Source organism: Rhinopithecus bieti, unplaced genomic scaffold, assembly GCF_001698545.2.
Source record: "Rhinopithecus bieti isolate Rb0 unplaced genomic scaffold, ASM169854v2 scaffold_35001, whole genome shotgun sequence".
NCBI lineage: Eukaryota > Metazoa > Chordata > Mammalia > Primates > Cercopithecidae > Rhinopithecus > Rhinopithecus bieti.
The window spans coordinates 539,197-557,491 of NW_016815023.1; the positions used below are offsets into that span (position 1 = coordinate 539,197).

The following is an 18,295-nucleotide window of genomic DNA, read 5'->3' on the forward strand; positions in this document are numbered from 1 at the left end:
AAAAAAAAAAAAAAAACTTCACATTTTTTTCCCTCCCTAATCAGAGGAAGCTTTGTGAAATTCATAAGAATGAAAGAGAAAAATGTTCATAGATAGAAAAAAAAAAGTTTTCTTTTCCTTCTGCATTAGAAGTTGAAAAGATAAAAAAGTTAGAAAAAAATAAAGGCAGCAAATCGGTTTACCTGAAAAAGAACTTTAAACCCAGAAGAAAACTCTTGCCTGCCAATTTCTTCTTTTGTCTTTGACAACACCCTGAGCAGAAACAGACTGTTTGTCCAAATGACTCCTGAAGTTCGAAATTTGAAAAAGGTAATTCCAGAGAATAGTAGTGGGAAGGGGTCAGAAATTCCAATGATTCAATTAAGGAATTATCGAAGACCAATTTGCCCCTCAGTATGCAGAGCAAGGTATAGACTTCCTACCACTTACTTCATGAAGTGCTCTTCTGGACAAAACCAGGAGAGTACTTCATAAAATAATGGGAGGCCCAAGGAGAATCCAAGATTATGCTATGAATAACCAAATATAAAGGTTTAGCTTTCAAGATGTGTTCAGCCTGCCCTTTATACCCTCAAATGACACATCCACACACTTATCCAAGACCATGGTCAACTCTTTTATTCCAGGGAGATGCAGTGTGTTAACACAGTTGCACGATCCATGCCAAGTAGCTTTATTACTAAGTATAATTCTTCATTAAAAAATAAGAATGAGTAGCAAAAAAGGAACAGTGAAGAAAAATCAAGAAGAGAAAATTATATTCCATAGAAAGAACAAGCAGAGAGGTTCCCAGGAAAAAGGTATATGCTGGGGAACTATAAAACAAAAGCTCCTATCGATATAGAAAATCTCTCCACAAAGTTAGAAGGAAAATAGTTTTATTGTTAAATAAGCAGAAAATCAGAATATAATCCACTAAGAGATTGCAAAGACAGAAATAAATTACGTCCTTTAATATGCCAAAGATATAACCCACATGTTGTCAAGATAAATAATAACAAGTCCTCAAGTAATAAAACGTGACAGCACTGTTTGTCATATCTAGTTCATCATAGATTTACCTGGTATTTGGAGGGTTATCTGTGTTTCCTAACAAACACTGGGAGAAGATGTGGAAAGGAGAATAAAGTTTAGTCTAACTTCTCTGTCACAGTGAGGAGATACTGAATTTTATCCCAATTGTTGGATGAAGAAACAGCTGTATGGGAAAAGTACTTGGGGTTTTTAGGGTAACTGACAGAAGTCTGAATGCAATAGGTTAAAAATAATTACTCATGAGAAGTAGAACTGGGGTTTAGAAAGAGAAAGGAAGGGAAAATTTCACATTAGTTTCGTGTTTTATTGTTTATCATATAAATCTTTCCTTTAGTTCAAGCAATGCTCTTTGTCTCACAAATGGTCATACCTGGAATCACCTCTGTGGATTTACTTTTCCTGTTGTAAAACTGTAGTTGATTTTATTATCCAATATGATATTCACTATACAGAGACCTTTCAGATATATTCCTGTTTGAATGCAGTGTCATAAAAATATCTTTGTCTCTGCAGATAAATTGTGTCTTTTCTTTTGTCAGAAATAAAAACTGAGGCCTTTAGCTGCCAGGAAACTTAAAAGTTGAAGGCATTGCTCATTTGTAGTTATCAATTCGCCTAGGTGTCTAAGCTTTTAGATCATCTTTATCTTGTTTTTATTCCTGTGACAAATTAGGCATTTTGCTTCCTCAGATGCTTGAATTTGTGGAAATTTTACTGATGCTAAATATATCAAAAAGATATTCTCTCCACTACTGTAACAGATGTTTGCGCCATTCACGGTTGTGCCACGTTTTCCCCCCACACATTTTAAGTTGCTTGATTATCCCAATTATCTGTAATATATTATATCCCCCATCCCTATCAGAGTGCTGTGTATATAGCAGGTTCCCAATAAATGTTTCCATGCTGGACTGACTTAATCATGGTTACCACAGCTTTTCAATTTATCACCAGCAGTAAAATTTTTTCCCAAGTTACATATAAACAAAAGGAAAGTGTTTTACCTCTTAGCTACTTTTATATGTGCTAATAAAACTCTTCTAAAAGAAACAAAGCAAATATAAAAGACTAACTTGTGATTCATAAACACGGAAATATTGCAGTCATCATTCACTGGATCACTTTAAATGCAATTTTGACTTTTAGAAGTAAATATGTAATATGGACAATGAAAAAAATCCTTCTGAACTAATCCATTGCAAATGATCCCCAGTAGTAATATGTGTATTTCTCTACATATCCCTGCATTTAACAAATATCTGAAACTAAGTAGGAATGGAGTGGGACCAAAGCTCTGATACACTTTTGAGAAAAATCGATTCCTACATCTTTAGAGTTCAATCTGCTAAAACACTCAGCTGCCTCACCACTGGACGTTTGCATTGAAAGGTCGTTGAGCTATAATGCTTTCTGGTTGTATAACTGTCACAGAAGACTTTGAAAAACAACATTGTACTACTAATTCAAAGTGAAGCACCTGTTTCCCTACCACTTATCGCCCCCAGGCTTTAGTTTTCTCAGAGGTAGACAAACCAATGTTCCTTACACAGGCTGAAGAGGTGATTCTACCAACAAAGCTGTTCCTTTGCAGAAGCACAAGGAAGTGTTGTGTCTATGGTGTGTTATGGATGCCACAGGCTGACATACCTGCCTTCAAATTTTTCTCCCATGGGGTTGAAACAAACAGAGAAACACTCCACTATACAGTAGGTCCTTTAAGTCATAGCATCAGCAGCAAATGGCTGAAGTTAGCATAATATAGCTTACATGAAACAGCACAAACATTGGCAGACATTGACATAAACACACGTATTAGAAAAGACTTCAAGTAGAGATTAAAGTAAGAAAGACAAGGGCATATCCCTGGACTACAGACATCAGGATAATTAAAATAGAGATTAAAAATAAGTAGAGATTAAAAATAAGAAGGACAGGGGCATTTCCCTGGACTGTAGAGTTCAGAATAATCCTGAGAGTAAAGAGGGAAGCCCCAGGGATGGTGCAGAATGAAGGACCTACAAGGCACACAGAGAAGCAGGAAACACTGGAGAGGGAATGGAACTAAGAAGGGATGGGAAAGGTCAATACTTAAACTTCATAGCTTTTTCTGTGGCCTCCCATGCACGTTAAGATAGAAAATGGTAAAGGTGATAAAAAAGCACAGTGCACTTTGATTCAAATATGCAAATTATTCAAGAGAGGAAGATAAATCACATCTTCCTCTCTGTAAACAGTAATCATTTCTTTTCCATGTTGAAATACTACTTTACCATAGCAAGCCAACCTTCTGAGAGGAAATGGTGATGCAGAGTGATCAATTCTGGGTAAAATCCTTAAGAAAATAACATCTGAAACTGGCTCTCCAAAAAGAACACTTAATTATGAGTACAATTATGAGCAATGATGCTTAAAGCTCGCTACATGTTAGAATCACCTGGGAGCTTTTAAATCATAATCATCTCTGAGACTCAACCCCCCTGCCAGAGATTCTGATTTAACTCAGCCAAGATGGGACCCAGGCATCAACATTTTTAAGGCTCCCCAAGTGATTCTAATGTGCAGCTAGAGTTTCAAACTACAGTTAAAGCCACAATGTAAATTTTAGGGTTTCAAAAGGTTCGGAAGCTGCCACTCCAAGTTTCTTCATGCACAGAATTTGTTTCCGATTTTTTTTCACCACAAAACTGTTGAAGTTGCCATCGTTATATAAATCAGACCGTTTACAGTGCTACTCTAAAATACTCCTCTCGTTTTGCAGCGGACCTGTGTCTAATCAATTTCAAGTATGTAACAGAACAAGTTAGAAGGACAAATAATTGAATTCTAAATACCACACTTGTTGCATTACTAAGGGCATTCACCACAAAGGACAAACTTGTTTTAAAATTGTTAGTTTTTTGGGTTTTTTTTTTTTTTTTTTTTGAGATGAAGTTTCACTCTTGTCGCTCAGGCTGGAGTGCAATGGCATGATCTTGGCTCACTACAACCTCTACCTCCCAGGTTCAAGTGAGTCTCCTGCCTCAGCCTCCCAAATAGCTGGGATTACAGGGGTGCACCATCACCTCTGGCTAATTTTGTATTTTTAGTAGAGATGGGGTTTCACCATGTTGGCCAGGCTGGTCTCGAACCCCTGACCTCAAGTGATTCACCTGCCTTGACCTCCTAAAGTGCTGGGATTATAAACATGAGCCACCACGCCTGGCCCAGTTCTTAGCTTTTCAAATATCAGTGACTGGTTGGTTGTGTGGAGGGATGGAAGAAGTGACCAGGAGGCATGAGAAACAGTTAAATTGCAAAGGAGCATGAGAGCAGCTTTTGAGAGTAGCACATGTTCATTATTTTGACAGTGGTAATGGTATCGGGGCCCAGAAAACAATACCCCAAAGCCTGGCACCCTGGCATGCTAAATACTTTGAATTAAGATTAGAAGACCCCAGAAGCAAGATCTCTGACCTTCTCCTGCCCTCTTGTCTCCTGCCTCATTCTCCCCTGAGCTGAGCCTCGGAAACCAGAATTCTTCTTCCCCATGGCAGATCATAGAACTTAGAACCCTTCTTCCCCAAAGTCATAAAACCTAGAACGGTCACTCTCTTCCTTCTCCCATCTTTCTCTCTTGAAGAGCTTCACAGACCCACAGCCAGGAGGAAGAAATGCCACACACAGAGAGCAGAAAGAAACTGGACAGGCCTTGCTGGGTCTCCCCACTCAGTCTACTACTATTAGATCCTACTCCTTCTGTCCAATCCCATTTCTACATGGCTGTAGAACCCAAATATAAAAAGTGTTCCCTGGGGCTTTGAGTCTTCATCTCTGGAGACTCCTTGGTCATGTAAAACTTTGAACAAATTTGTTATGGTTTACTCTTGTTAATGTATTTTTTGACGGCAGAACGGGGAGGCGGAGTGGAGAGGCAGAGCGGGGAGGTGACAATGACGATGAAGACAACACGAGTGAGGTGAGGGGACTGCTTGCGGGAGAAGACTCTCCAGAGACTTCCCGGGCCATCAGCTGGCAGGGCAGATCACAGGGGATGACCCGTTCTAATGAGCTCAAGCTGACCTAGCCACCAGAGGATGTCATCTCCTTGGAGTTCAACCCCAACACCTCCCAGTTCCTGCTTGTCTCCTCCTGGGACACGTCAGTACTCCTCTACAATGTGCGGGACACGTGCTCAGGTAATGGCTCTCGCTCTCAGGTCCATGCGCTCAGGTACCAGCACACCGGTGCCCTCCCGGACTGAGCCTTCTACGATCCAGCGCAGGCCTGGAGAGGAGGACTAGATCATCAATTGAAAATGCATGATTGGAACACTGATCAAGAAAATCTTGTTGGGACCCACGATGTCCCCATCAGATGTGTCGAATACTGTCCAGAAGTGAATGTGACGGTTACTGGAAGTTGGGATCAGACAGTTAAATTGTGGGATCCCAGAAATCGTGGTAACGCCAGGACCTTCTCTCAGCCTGAAAAGGTATATATCTTCTCAGTGTCTGGAGACCAGCTGACTGTGAGAACAGTGGGCCTCAGAGTGTTGGTGTGGGGCTTATGGAACATGGGTTATGTGCACCAGAGCAGGGAGTCCAGCCTGAAATACCAGACTCGCTGCATACAAGCATCTCCAAACAAGCAGGGTTATGTATTAAGCTCTATTGAAGGCAGAGTGGCAGTTGAGTACTTGGCCCAAGCCCTGAGGTACAGAAGAAATATGCCTTCAAATGTCACAGACTAAAAGAAAATAATATTGAGCAGGTTTACCCAGTTAATGCCATTTCTTTCCAGAATATCCATAATACATTTGCCATAGGTGGTTCTGATGGCTTTGTAAATAATTGGAATCCATTTAACAAAAAGCAACTGTGCCAGTTGCATCGGTACCCCAAGAGCATCGCATCACTTGCCTTCAGTAATGATAGGACTATGCTTGCAATAGCATCATCATATATTATAAAATGGATGACACACAACATCCTGAAGATGGTATCTTCATTCACCCAGTGACAGATGCAGAAACAAAACCCAAGTGCACTTAATCATCACGTGAAGGTGGTTTCTCTATGGAAAGCTTTGTTTGCTTCCTACAAACACATGCCTATTCCTTAAGGGATGTGTTATAGTGACTGTGGAGTTCTCTGTTTTCTGTCTTGCAAGAAACTTGTCTACATACCTTAATACTTTGTTTAGGATGAGGAGTCTGTGTCCTTGTACAGTAGTCTGAAGAATTCCCTCTTCTATCCCCTAGCAAGCCCAGTTGCTGTATATGAACAGTTTGAGCTCTTTTTGTAATACAATCTAAACCTGTTATTTCTGTGCTAATAAAAGAGATTCAGAACCCTTAGGGAAAAAAAAAGTAAATTTGAGACAGAAAGTGAGAAAACCAGGAGGAGGGAGGCCACCCAGTTTACACTAGGAAGTTCTGGGCACTGGAGGACGGCAGGGTGAAGACGTTGTGATGGAAAAGGTACACAAATAATAGTTGCGGTCATTAGATAACTATATGCCATAAATTGCATCATATGCAAACTAATCCTTACTGGTTTTAGTGGCATTGCTAAAACATTTGTTCTTTAAAAATACTTACAAAAGTAGCCCTTAAATAATCGATGACCTGTGACTGCAGGAACACTCTTATTAATATTCTCTAAATGTATTATTCTCCTTAAATATAGAAAGCAGAAGATAGAATTATTGTCACTTTGATAATAAGTTCTGTTAAATTTTATATGCACATAGTCAAGCCGGGAAGTATCAAGATACATAGGCTTAAAATTCCTACATAAATATTAGAGTAAGAACCCCACATAATAAAGAATTTCTAAGTGAGTGAATCCCCACTGAATCTATGTTAAAAATAGTATGAACAGAAAATAAGTTTAAAATGGAAAAAAAAAATCATACAACTGGTAGTTTTCAATACTCTAAAACACTGAGTTTCTGTTACCATTGCCCTCTAATTTTTTTTTTAAGATCCATGAATTTGTTAAAAATATATTTTAAGGCCACATTTCAGACCATATTGAAATATTAAAGCATTACTATTGTAAAAATAGTAATATTTTATTAGAAGTGCCAGGAAGCTGAATTTGTTTCATTTTCATTAGTAGTCAAAACACCTATGTTAAACTACAGGATCATCTATCATTACAGGGTATCTTATCGTTCACCCTATCATTACAGGGTATCCTATCGTTCACTAGGACTACCTGGTATAAAAGAATATTCATTAATAATCATTGAACTTGAGTAAAAGCAAACACTTCAACTTGGAAGAAAACCTGCTGTCACTCTAGTAGCATCCTAATGGCTTTCCCAGAGTAAAGGCTTTAATGGAGATTTTTTTTATTATTATCGTTCTTAATTAGACAAAGCACCTCTGGGAAGCTGATCTCTTGTGACTCAAATTCATTTACTGAGAACTGTGAGAGTATACAGAAAAAAAAATGAAACTGTAGCAGGAATATACACTCTGCAAAGAACTCTTGTTTTCAAATTCTGAGCTTATTTAGTCATGGGAATTTACTTATAATTTTATTTTCTGGTTTTCTAAATTACGCATTTCCACAGCCAGCCCTTGGAAATTTTGCCTATAAAACCCATGGGGGCAAACCACAGGTTTACTTTTTCCAGGGAGTGCTTCATATTACCTAATATTCCCCCATTCCTCTCTCTTACCTCATTAAAATGTACCTTTCCTATATTTTACACCTCTGGGTCTGTGTTCTGTTAGATAATTTGAGTATTTTTTTCTATTTTGACTTAAGGTGTAGCTGACTTAATGTGTGAAGCCTACTGAATAACATTTTTTGCATTTTAACAAGAATCATAAATTCCTAAGCCAAAAGCTGTAAAGAATGATAGAAATTTTACATATAATCAAAGGTCATAGAGGTCTCCTTTGAGCAAGATGACACTTCAATCTCTCTGAACAGGACCACAGAGGAGGCACCCTAAGGCATGCTTAGCACCCAATTATTTGCAGGCAATAAGTGCTCAGTAAGTATTAATTTAGCTAAATGAAGCATTTGTTTAAATGAAACAGAGAGGGAAAAGGAGGTAAAGAACAGATCCCAGTGAAATAATATGAGGGATTTATGCATATATCAGAATATCACATTGTGCCCTGTAAGGATGTATGATTATTATTTCTCAATTAAAAATAAAATAAAGTTTCAGAATGATGGAGCTGGAGGAAGAGGTCTAAGAAGTCAAGATCAGAGAAGTAAAAATGTAGCCAAGATAGAACTGATTTGCAGAAGACAGTGGGAAAATAATTTCAGGGGGAATTAGGACTGCTAATAAAGTCAAATCCTACAGCTCTGGAAATCAACAAAACCAAGACAAGCAAGCATATTGACTGGTTATTAGAAATGTATTATAATCTCCAAAAGGGCATTTTTTTGGTGATATAATGGGAACAGAAAACAAATTGTAAAAAATTGAAGAATTAGAGAAAAACAGAAAACTAATGACAATGAAGCTGTGCAGACTATTCTTACAAAGAATTGGGCTTAAGGGTTGTGAAAAAGAAATGGACAAATATGCAAAGTGTTGACATGAACAGGAAAAGATATCTCTGCAGATGGGAAAGATCTGAGGATATTTATACTGATGACTAAGCTCCGATTTTTTATCTCACCCAAATTCCTACCTAAGGATTCTATGGAGTCATATACTACAAACTATAAATTCTCATTCTTTTCACCATAATCTTTATACAACACCTGTGAGTCTAGCCATTTCAACTGGAACTGTGTGTGTGTGTGTATGTGTGCATCTGTGTTTGCGTGTACATGTGAGTGTGTGTCTTAGATGGATTTTATTTGACCCTATATATTGTGACTTACTTTTCAATCTGACTCTGGCATAATATTACGAAACAAGGAAAAAAATACTTAATCCCAAAATATATTTCTTTGCCATACCTTGAAATTGCACTGCAAAATCTCTTTTGAGAAAAATTCACATTATATAGAGAATCCTCTTCCCGCTTTGTTTTCCTTCCTTCCTTCCCAGACCCAGGAGATAATCAACTAAGAGCCAAGCACCCTTTTAAGCCCAATAAAAAACAATTTATAACCTGCTGTCTCTAAAGTCTGCTATCTAAGAGCTTCCTCTGCACAATAAAACTTATTCTCCACAATCCTTTATCTTTAACCCGAACATTCCTTTCTATTGATCCCAGGTCTTTAGACAAACTCAACCAGTTGTCAACCAGAAAATGCTTAAATTTACCTACAGCCTGGAAGCCCACCTCCCCGCAGCCCTGCTTTGAGCTGTCCTGCCTTCCTAAACAAACCAATATATTTCTTAAATGTATTTGATTGATGTCTCATGCCTTCCTAAAATATATAAAACCAAGCAGTATCCCAACCACATTGGGCACATAGTCTTAGGACGTCGTGAGGGCTGTGTCATGGGCCATGGTCATTCATATTTGACTCAGAATAAATCTCTTCAAATATTTTATAGAGTTTGACTCTTTTCATCAATGATACCCTGAAAAAAAGAAGGTAGCTGAGTGGGAAAGATGAAAAACACGAAATAAAGAAAGTCCAAGTGATCTAGGTAAGCATAGAAAGCAAGAGTCAATTTCAGAAATAAAGAACTATATAAAGAAAGAAATAAGCAAAAAAATAAAATAAAATCATGAATTTAAAAGCATAAGATCTGAAAGAAGGAAGAAGTGAACCACTCATTCATAAAGTACAAATTGAGATCATTCTCATGGTTTGGAATGGAGTTGGGAAATTGAGCAGAATTTAAAATCTTTAGAAAGAAGTACCAATATGCGCAACGAAAATGTATTTTCTTTAAACAAGAGCTATAAAGTTTAACATAAATGCAAGCAATTTTTTTTTAATTGAAGATAATAAAGTGTGAAGGTATTAAAGTAACAAATCTACATACCAAATATCTGCAGGTTAAAACTGTATATATCAATCTCTATAATTTAAATTTTAAAACCTGAATTCAGTGGCCTAAGGCCATGAGTTTCAGGGGTAAGAGCAATAGAGAGAATATTTTCTAGATAATATTTTCCTTTGTGAATCGGCTAGGAACCTGAAATTGCTACTTTTCACCCTAATCTTTATATAACACTTAGGAGTCTAGCCATTTCAGCTGGAAATCTGTGTATGTGTGTATGTGTGTATGTGTGTGTGTGTATGTGTGTGTGTGGGCATGTGAGTGTGTGTCTTATGCTCTGCTTTGTAGCAAAAGACTAAAATAATTACAAATTTTAAGTCAAATTTACTAATCAAACATTGGGAATTTGGCTAGCTAGAAGCAAAAAGAAAAGTGGGTTTCCAGTAGTGCTCGGGATTAGAGCATTTAGTAAGAGCTCTGCCCTGATCTTCAACCACTAATAAAAGGAAAAGAAGGAAGATGTAACCTCTCTGCTCTGAGTTCTACTCAGACAAGGAGGAAAAAAATGCTAATAGGACTCCCTTCAAGGGAATAAGTGAATTAAATCATTCCTGAGGCTCAACAACAAAACAACAGTGAAGACACAATGTACTGTGAAGTCTTCAGAAAGTGAATGGCAAGGCATTCTGTTTTGACATATGGACTATTGAGAGTGTGCGCTTGGCATATCTGCTGCCCAGCACCAGTCTGATAATATTCATAAGTGAGGAGGAGTTTAGAAGCCCACAGATCTGTAAACTAAGAGACGGATAAACATGGCACAGAAATGGTTGTTGCTAAGGCACCATGGGGAAAATGAATTTATTGATGATACACACCCAAGATTGTGTACTGGCAAATATTGGTTACACTTACAGTAATACTCTCCTTGAAGTCTTCAACAGAAGCAATATAATCTCCTTCCTTCACCCTTCCTGACTTGTATTATTCATCCTCCCTCCTAGCCAAAAGTTGTAGTTAATGACTCCCATTTTTTCTCCTTATTTCTGCTCTTTTCACTAGAGTTTTGGGCTTTTATTGTTTGTTTGTTTAATTAATTAATTTATTTATTTGAGATGGAGTCTTGCTTTGTCGCCCAGGCTGGAGTGCAATGGCACTATCACTGTTCACCCTAACCTCTGCCTCCTGAGTTCAAGCGATTCTCTTGCCTCAGCCTCCCAAGTAGCTGGGATTATAGGCGCCTGCCCCCATGCCCAGCTGATATTTTGTTTTTAGTAGAGACAGAGTTTCATCATGTTGGCCAGGCTGGTCTCAAACTCCTGACCTTGTGATCCCCCCACCTCGGCCTCCCAAAGTGCTGGGATTATAGGCATGAGCCACTACACCTCGCCTGGGCTTTTATTTTAACTGTATACCAAGTCATATTTTCTTGGTTACCATCTCAGACATAACATGATTACTTTTATGCTCATCTCCTCCCATCCTAAATTTCCCAGGTCTTTTTTTCCTGATCTACATTTTCCAGGCTTAAGAAACCTTTGGGTACAAAGTTACATGGTTAACATTCAAATTTCACTTCATACCTGAAGAGATAGGATTTCATTGTGGTTGAGAGTTTCTCCAATTTCCCCAGGTATTTCTAAGTGTCTCCAGAAAACGTTTCATGTCTCTGAAATCCTCACAGTGTCACAAACAGAAAGCAAGCCCCTTTTCCTGCTCTATGCCATATCTTCTACCTGGAGAAATAAATGTTGATTTTTCACGTTCTGTTTCAAAGAAATCCTTGGTGAAAATGAGTCCTCAGTCAGTCTCAGCCTTTCTGTTTTAATGACTCCATGGTAAACTTTACTGGACACAGAATGCTGTACCACACCATCCTATCATTAACCCAAATACCATGCTCATTCCTCAGTCATCAAGGCAGAAAACTTTCTCCTCTAAGCAAGTGAAAACCATATAAACATTTGCCTGCAGGAGCTACTAGTACCATCTCTATGAGACTGATACTCAGTTTAGACACAGCTGGTGCTGCCCTGCCATGTGTTAGTGATGCCCAGGATCTCTTTCCTTCAAGCTATAAAACTGGATGCCACTTCTGAAATATTCTCTTCTCTTTCCATATAGCCCAGTCATCAAAATCTCTATCCTTCTTCAGTTTATCTGTGTCTAGAATTAATTTAGTGGTATGCTGAAGCCAATTCATACCGACTTTCAAGAGCCAATTGTTAAGTTTTCAGGAATTTTGTGAGCCAGTTGATCTTACACCAGTAGCCTGAATTCAGCCATTGTTATTTACACCCCAGAAGGAGCCAAATTCTCAAATCATGACATTTTCCCCCAACGGAAAACCAATTGCTAAATATTTATCAGCACACCATTGGACAAATTCACTTTTTTCATGAATGGTTTAATTCATAGACACCCAGATTTTCAGAGTAATTTCTCAGCTGCTTTCTTGCCTTTTCTGCCATCTCATAGCAATTCGCCCAAATCAAATCAATGAATGTTTTCAGATTTAAACTAGTTCCTACTGCCAAGATGCTCAAGTATAAATGTGAAGTCAGCTAATATGTTATTGATGATCATAAGAAAAAAAAATCACGAGATAATTCATGAAATGCACTTAACACATTGCTTTGAGCCATATAACTCATTCAGTAAATATTGTTTGTTATTTTTATTAGCACTAATCTCCTGCTTATTCATTAAGCACATCTTCACTTATTAAAAAAACTCGATACTATTATTCAATATGACACATTTTTTCTTATCTCTCCAAGTTTATTTCCTATCTGAAATCTCCTCTCATCCTCCTTTCCCTTAAATATTTCCAAGTCCAGAGCAAGGCTCACCTTTCTTAAGAGCATTTTCTAGACCACAACTATCTCTCTCGTTTCTAAATCCCTTTAATACTTTATTCTACCAAGACCCTAGAACTTTAGAAGACAGTGCCGCTAATGTTGTTCTGGGTTTTGTAAATGTGTATTTCTTTTTCATGATAAATTATGAGGTCCTCAAGAGTAAGAAACATCATATGAATCTTTGGGGACCAATTCACACATACTTCTATGCCTCTAGCCTTCATCGATTCTTGTCTACTCTCAGCAGAATGTTGTTCACGAGTATGAGTGCCTGTGTACATTAAGCCCTCTCAGTGAAAACCATGCCAGTCAAACACAGTGCCATGACTCTTGAGCCTCCTAGGATCTATTCTACATTTTCACTTGGGGGAAGATAGCACTATATGGCAAAAAGGTTACCCCTTCCAAGCTGTGATGCTTGTGGCACATCCTTATTTTCTTTCATCTTTAAGAACCCATTAAAAATCATTAAGATGGGAAGCAGCTTTCATTTATTTTTATTACTTCATAATTCCAGCCATTTATAACTCATTTAAACATTGTCCATAAATTTCAAAATTATGTGGCAATAAAAGTAATTAAAAAACAGAAGTTAAAACAATGCCAATGGCAAATTCTTTCCAAACGTAATATGAACACTGTCAGCAGAATAGATGCCAAACTCAGAGGGACAAGGTGCATTTTATACTGTGATATTAATGTCATGAATGTGTGGACAGGATCCATCTTTAATAAAAGTAATAAAATTTGCTTTCCATAGCTGAAAGGAAAGGGCCTATGACCAAAAGGGTATGATCCATCACAGTAGGAAAGATAAGCACACTGATTTAACTACGTGGTGATTCTGAGGTCTCCTTGTGTCCCCCCACCAGGGTCTTTTCAGTATTGAATATTGACTCCATCAGTCTGTTCTCTATTCAAACCTATATGAGAAGAGGTTTATGGAAATGTCAAGGTCCAAAATGGAGAAGATGGTGTATCTCATTCAACCCTTCTAAAAATGAAAGATAGAAATTTGCCTGTAGTTAGCTTAGAGAGGAAAAATACTCCCAAAAGATATGTCTTTTCCACTGGCTTTATGTGTGAGAGTTAGCATAAGTATGAGTATGTGTATAGTGTGCATGCATTTAATTCATTGATGCCCTGTTGGTATGCCGTTAATGCAGTCTGAGCTACAAGAAACTAGATATAAAGATCATCACTTTCACATCATTTCCCTTTGACCAGAATTACCCTTTGGGGTTAAATTGTTATTTCCAAAAAGAAATTTGCTAAAATTACATCTAAACCAGATGAGGCTGGGTAATGGAAAAGCCACTGGAATCCATTCATCACAAACAATAATAATGGCAACAATGGTTTTTACCATATCAGGGAAATCATAATATATTTCTCTATATTTTGTGATTCAAATAATGTCTACAATCTTAGCTAATAACAAACAGTACACGTATTTCTGGAAATGGTACTTTCATTAAAAAAATTCATAATCATTAGTAAGAAAAGGGAGCTTTCTTTTGAGTAAAAAAGTAGCCATTAAACACCAGCATGCACCATTGGTTTCAATGTTGATACCAGCATCTGAAGCAAAGCCCAAGGTGAGGTAAAAATCAACAGTTAATTGCAGCAACTTAAATAAATGGCTGTTTAAAAGATTAGTGGAAAATGAACGATGTCACTTGACTTGCATTCATGCCTGGTAATGTAGCTGGAGAACATCAATACATACAATTCTTTAGTTAATTAAATTGAATTCTGTGATCTAAAGTTTTGGGATTGGGATTCTTCTAAGTAAAAAGTCCAGTGTTCTTTCAGGCAATCTGCATTGCCAAGTTGAAGTTCTCTGCTTTTAGCTACAAAAAACGTGTAGACTAAGAGGACTGATGGGGTAATTGAATTTTCATGGATTGGATTAGTGCTGATTCCAAAGAAGTGAGTTTACTACTAGTGTTGTAATCTATGATAATGAAATGAAATATTTAAATTAAATTTCAACTTGAGCACAGCTTCCCTGCAAGATGGCCCTGGCAGCTGTCTCTGAATTTCTCAATACAGTACATCACCCCAACAAAAATTGCACATTTATGCAAACGAAGCTGCAAAAGGCAAGAGGATTGAGTACAAATTTCTTCTCTTTTTCTCTTTTCCAATTTGAAACATGACTCAAACAACCAAAAAGAAGTGGTTACACAGACTCCCTACTTCAGATATCGCTTTGGAAAAGATGCCTACATTAATTTAAAAAAAAAAAAAAAGGAAAAGGAAATGAATAAAAAGAAAAAAGAAAAGAACACAATGAAGGCTTTTTTTTTTAAGTAGCTCAGTCTTCCATGTACCTCATTCAAATGTAGAAAAAAACGAAGGCAGAAGCCTATTATGAAAGGAAAAGCTAAAATTGCATTTTAACATCCTTAGATTCAATCTATATCTTTTTCTTCTTTTCTGCTCTTGTCATTCATGGACTCTTTACAACTTCACTCAAAATATGTTACCCAATCACCAACTCTACAAACAGATTTTCAAAGCCTTACAACTGTACTGAGGAAGCAATTCTAAAACTTCAATACAGCAATGAAGAGATATATCCTTTTTGTAAAACTCGATTAGCTAGTGATGGTGCTGGAGGGTGAGGTAGAAATAAGATTTTACTTCATCTACTGATAGCAAGAGTTTGTGAGGGAAAAACTTACTGCCAAAATGAATGGAAGGCAAAACAATTTAAATTTTTGTATGAATAAAAGTTACGGAACAGTAGATCTTTCTGAAAGCTAGCAAAAGGTAAGGAAACTTTGAGTTTGCCGACTTTATCATGCAAAGTTTGGGTTCACAATATGTTTAAAATCATTCCAAGTGCAACTGTTTTTGTGTACCTGTACCACTGTTTTCCACTTAACCCAGATAATCAAGAATCCATTCAATGAGCATTTATTAAATGCCTACATTGTGCAGGTATCATGCTCCATGATCTACAGAGAAGACAGGCTTTGAAACAAACATTTATAAATCCAAATATGATGCCATATTTGTTTTGTGCACAAGGCACCTTAGAAAAAGAGTAGAAAACAAATAAATGAATATGTTTATTTGTGGTAGAGTTAATTTCAGGACTAGCTAATTTTTACACTGATTGACTCTTATGAACACAAAATAAAATTACAGTTAAAGGCCAGGCACAGTGGCTCACACTTGTAAATCCAGCACTTTGGGAGGCTGAGGCAGGCAGATCACTTGAAGACAGGAGTTCAAGACCAGCCTGGCCAACATGGGGAAACCATGTCTCTACAAAAATATAAATAATTAGCTGGGTGTGGTGGTGCATGCCTGCTACCTGGGACGCTGAGGCACAAGAATCGCTTGAACCCAGGAAGCAGAGGTTGCAGTGAGCCAAGATCACTCCACTGCACTCCATCCTGGGCAACAGAGCGAGACTGTGTCAAAAAACAACAACAAAACCCCAAAAATCTTACACTTAAAAATTTAAAATTTTGTATTCAAAATACAAAAAACAAAACAAAACAAAACAAAAAGAACAGACAAAATGTCTGCCCTCTTGGAGCTTACCTAGAACTGACATACTATGGCCTTACATTGTCCATACTAAGAACTGAATAAATATTTGTTGTTGAATACATTTGTATATTCAGCAACAAATTAGTTTTATTTCTACTACAAAAAAAAAATTACATATTATTTCCACAAAGCTTTTTGAGCTGCAGAGAAATTCTGTGTGTAAAGTATGGATGCAGAGATTGCTCTGTATTTTGAGTACCAAGTTGTCCCTTGAGGAACATGGTGTTTCTTCTCCAACATATTCCTTCATGATTTAATCGCAAACCCAGCTACAAGTTAACATAGAATCTTATAAGAGGAGGAGGAGAAGGAAGATGAGGAGGAGGAGTAAGCATGATCTGCAAATGCAGCTTCAAGGTAATTCTTTTCTTCCTTCCATACCAGTAACATGATTTTCCTCAACTCTTTCCAAATAGAATGCTAAGTAGTAATGACTTAAAGCCCCAGTCCCTGTTTCAAGCAGCGTTTCCCCTCTTTATCAGTCCATTCTCACATTGCTATAAAGAAATACCTGAGACTTGGCATTTATAAAGAAAAGAGGTTTAATTAGCTCAGTTCCACAGGGTGTACAGGAAGCAGGGCAGCATCTACTTCTGGGGAGGCCTCAGGGAGGTTTTACTCATGGCAGAAGGCAAAGATGGATCAGGCATCTTCGATGGCAGGAGCAGGACCAAGAGAGATGGGGTAAGTGCTACACACTTTTAAACAACCAGGTCTCGTGAGAAATCTATCACAAGAACAACACTAGGCGGAAGATGAGAAACCACCCCCATAATTCAGTCACCTCCTACCAGGCCCCACCCTCCAGCACTGGGGATTACATTTCAATAGGAGATTTGGGCAGGAACACAGATCTAAACCATATCACTTCCTCTAATTGGCTGCAGGACACCTGTATCTAAAATGACCTATCACATACTGGGTTGTGGTCAGCACAACCTAGCTCACAACTGGGCTTTTATCTTTTACCATATCCCTCCCTCACGCTGTACTTTCTCTCTATTATTTTAATTTACTAGATGGTAGATGCTTCTATACAAATATTTTTTGAGACCTGAAACCGATATAATCAAAGTCCTTCATTTTAAATAAGAAAAAAATGACCCAAAGAAATTAAAATGTATTATTAAAAAGCTAACTATGTCCACCAAGTCTAGATACTACCCCACTGGGTAGAACTTATTTTTGTAATATGTGGGCCCCATCCTTGACTCTGAAACTCCTTTTAACCCATCTTGTCTTATTTAGCCACTATTCTGAATATAAAGATGGTAAAGGTAATGGCACCAGAAACTCAGTCACATGGTGGTGTGGGGTGATCATAATGAACACAATGTGGTGGGAAAATACTTTCTACTCCAGACTTCAACCACCCCACCTCCACATACACAGATTCTTCTCAAGAAGCAATGGTATCATCAGTGGACAGTAGAAAGCAATATCAGTAGACATTAGGAAACTATTGGAAGCATATATGTGGCAATGACACAAGTCCTCTACTTCTCCTTCTGCAAGGTCTTCCTTCTTGAGAGAAACAGAAAGCGCCCTTGGGATGCTGCCTTAGGAGCAGAGAAACTCATCCTTTGGCTGTCAATGCTGTACCTTTCAGAGATGGTAGTGACAGGACATAAGGAGAGTCTCCAGTTGGACAGGGAAGTGCAGGAATCCACTCCAAAGCAATTGGTCTAAGATTACAATAGAGCATGCTTCAGACCAAGGAGACACACCAGGGCTCCAGACACCAGAAAGTGAGGACTGGGACTGACACAAGTGAACTCCTTTAGAATGGGAATATTCAATTGATTGAGTAGATTCACCTGGTCTGGAGGGAATGGAAACAGAAATGACCTCTGACTTAGTTTTCTTTTGGGGCTGTGTGTGTGTGTGTGTGTGGACTCCAGCAGTGTTGGTCAAGCTGCACAACACTTCTCATTCTTATACCTGTGAAAAAAGTTCTCATTACCTGG

General features: G+C 37.9%; 1 long non-coding RNA gene and 1 pseudogene across 1 annotated transcript in view; one reads left to right on the forward strand and one right to left on the reverse strand.

Moving 5' to 3' along the window:
- LOC108515787 (uncharacterized) overlaps positions 1–4,524 on the reverse strand; it is a 17,987-nt gene extending 13,463 nt beyond the window's left edge. The window contains exon 1 of the long non-coding RNA XR_001881621.1: positions 4,489–4,524. This is a non-coding gene — a long non-coding RNA (uncharacterized LOC108515787). The remainder of the gene's footprint in view (positions 1–4,488) is intronic.
- A 143-nt stretch (positions 4,525–4,667) lies between these two features.
- On the forward strand, positions 4,668–6,334 carry LOC108515784 (mitotic checkpoint protein BUB3 pseudogene; annotated as a pseudogene).
- The last annotated feature ends 11,961 nt before the right edge of the window (positions 6,335–18,295 follow it).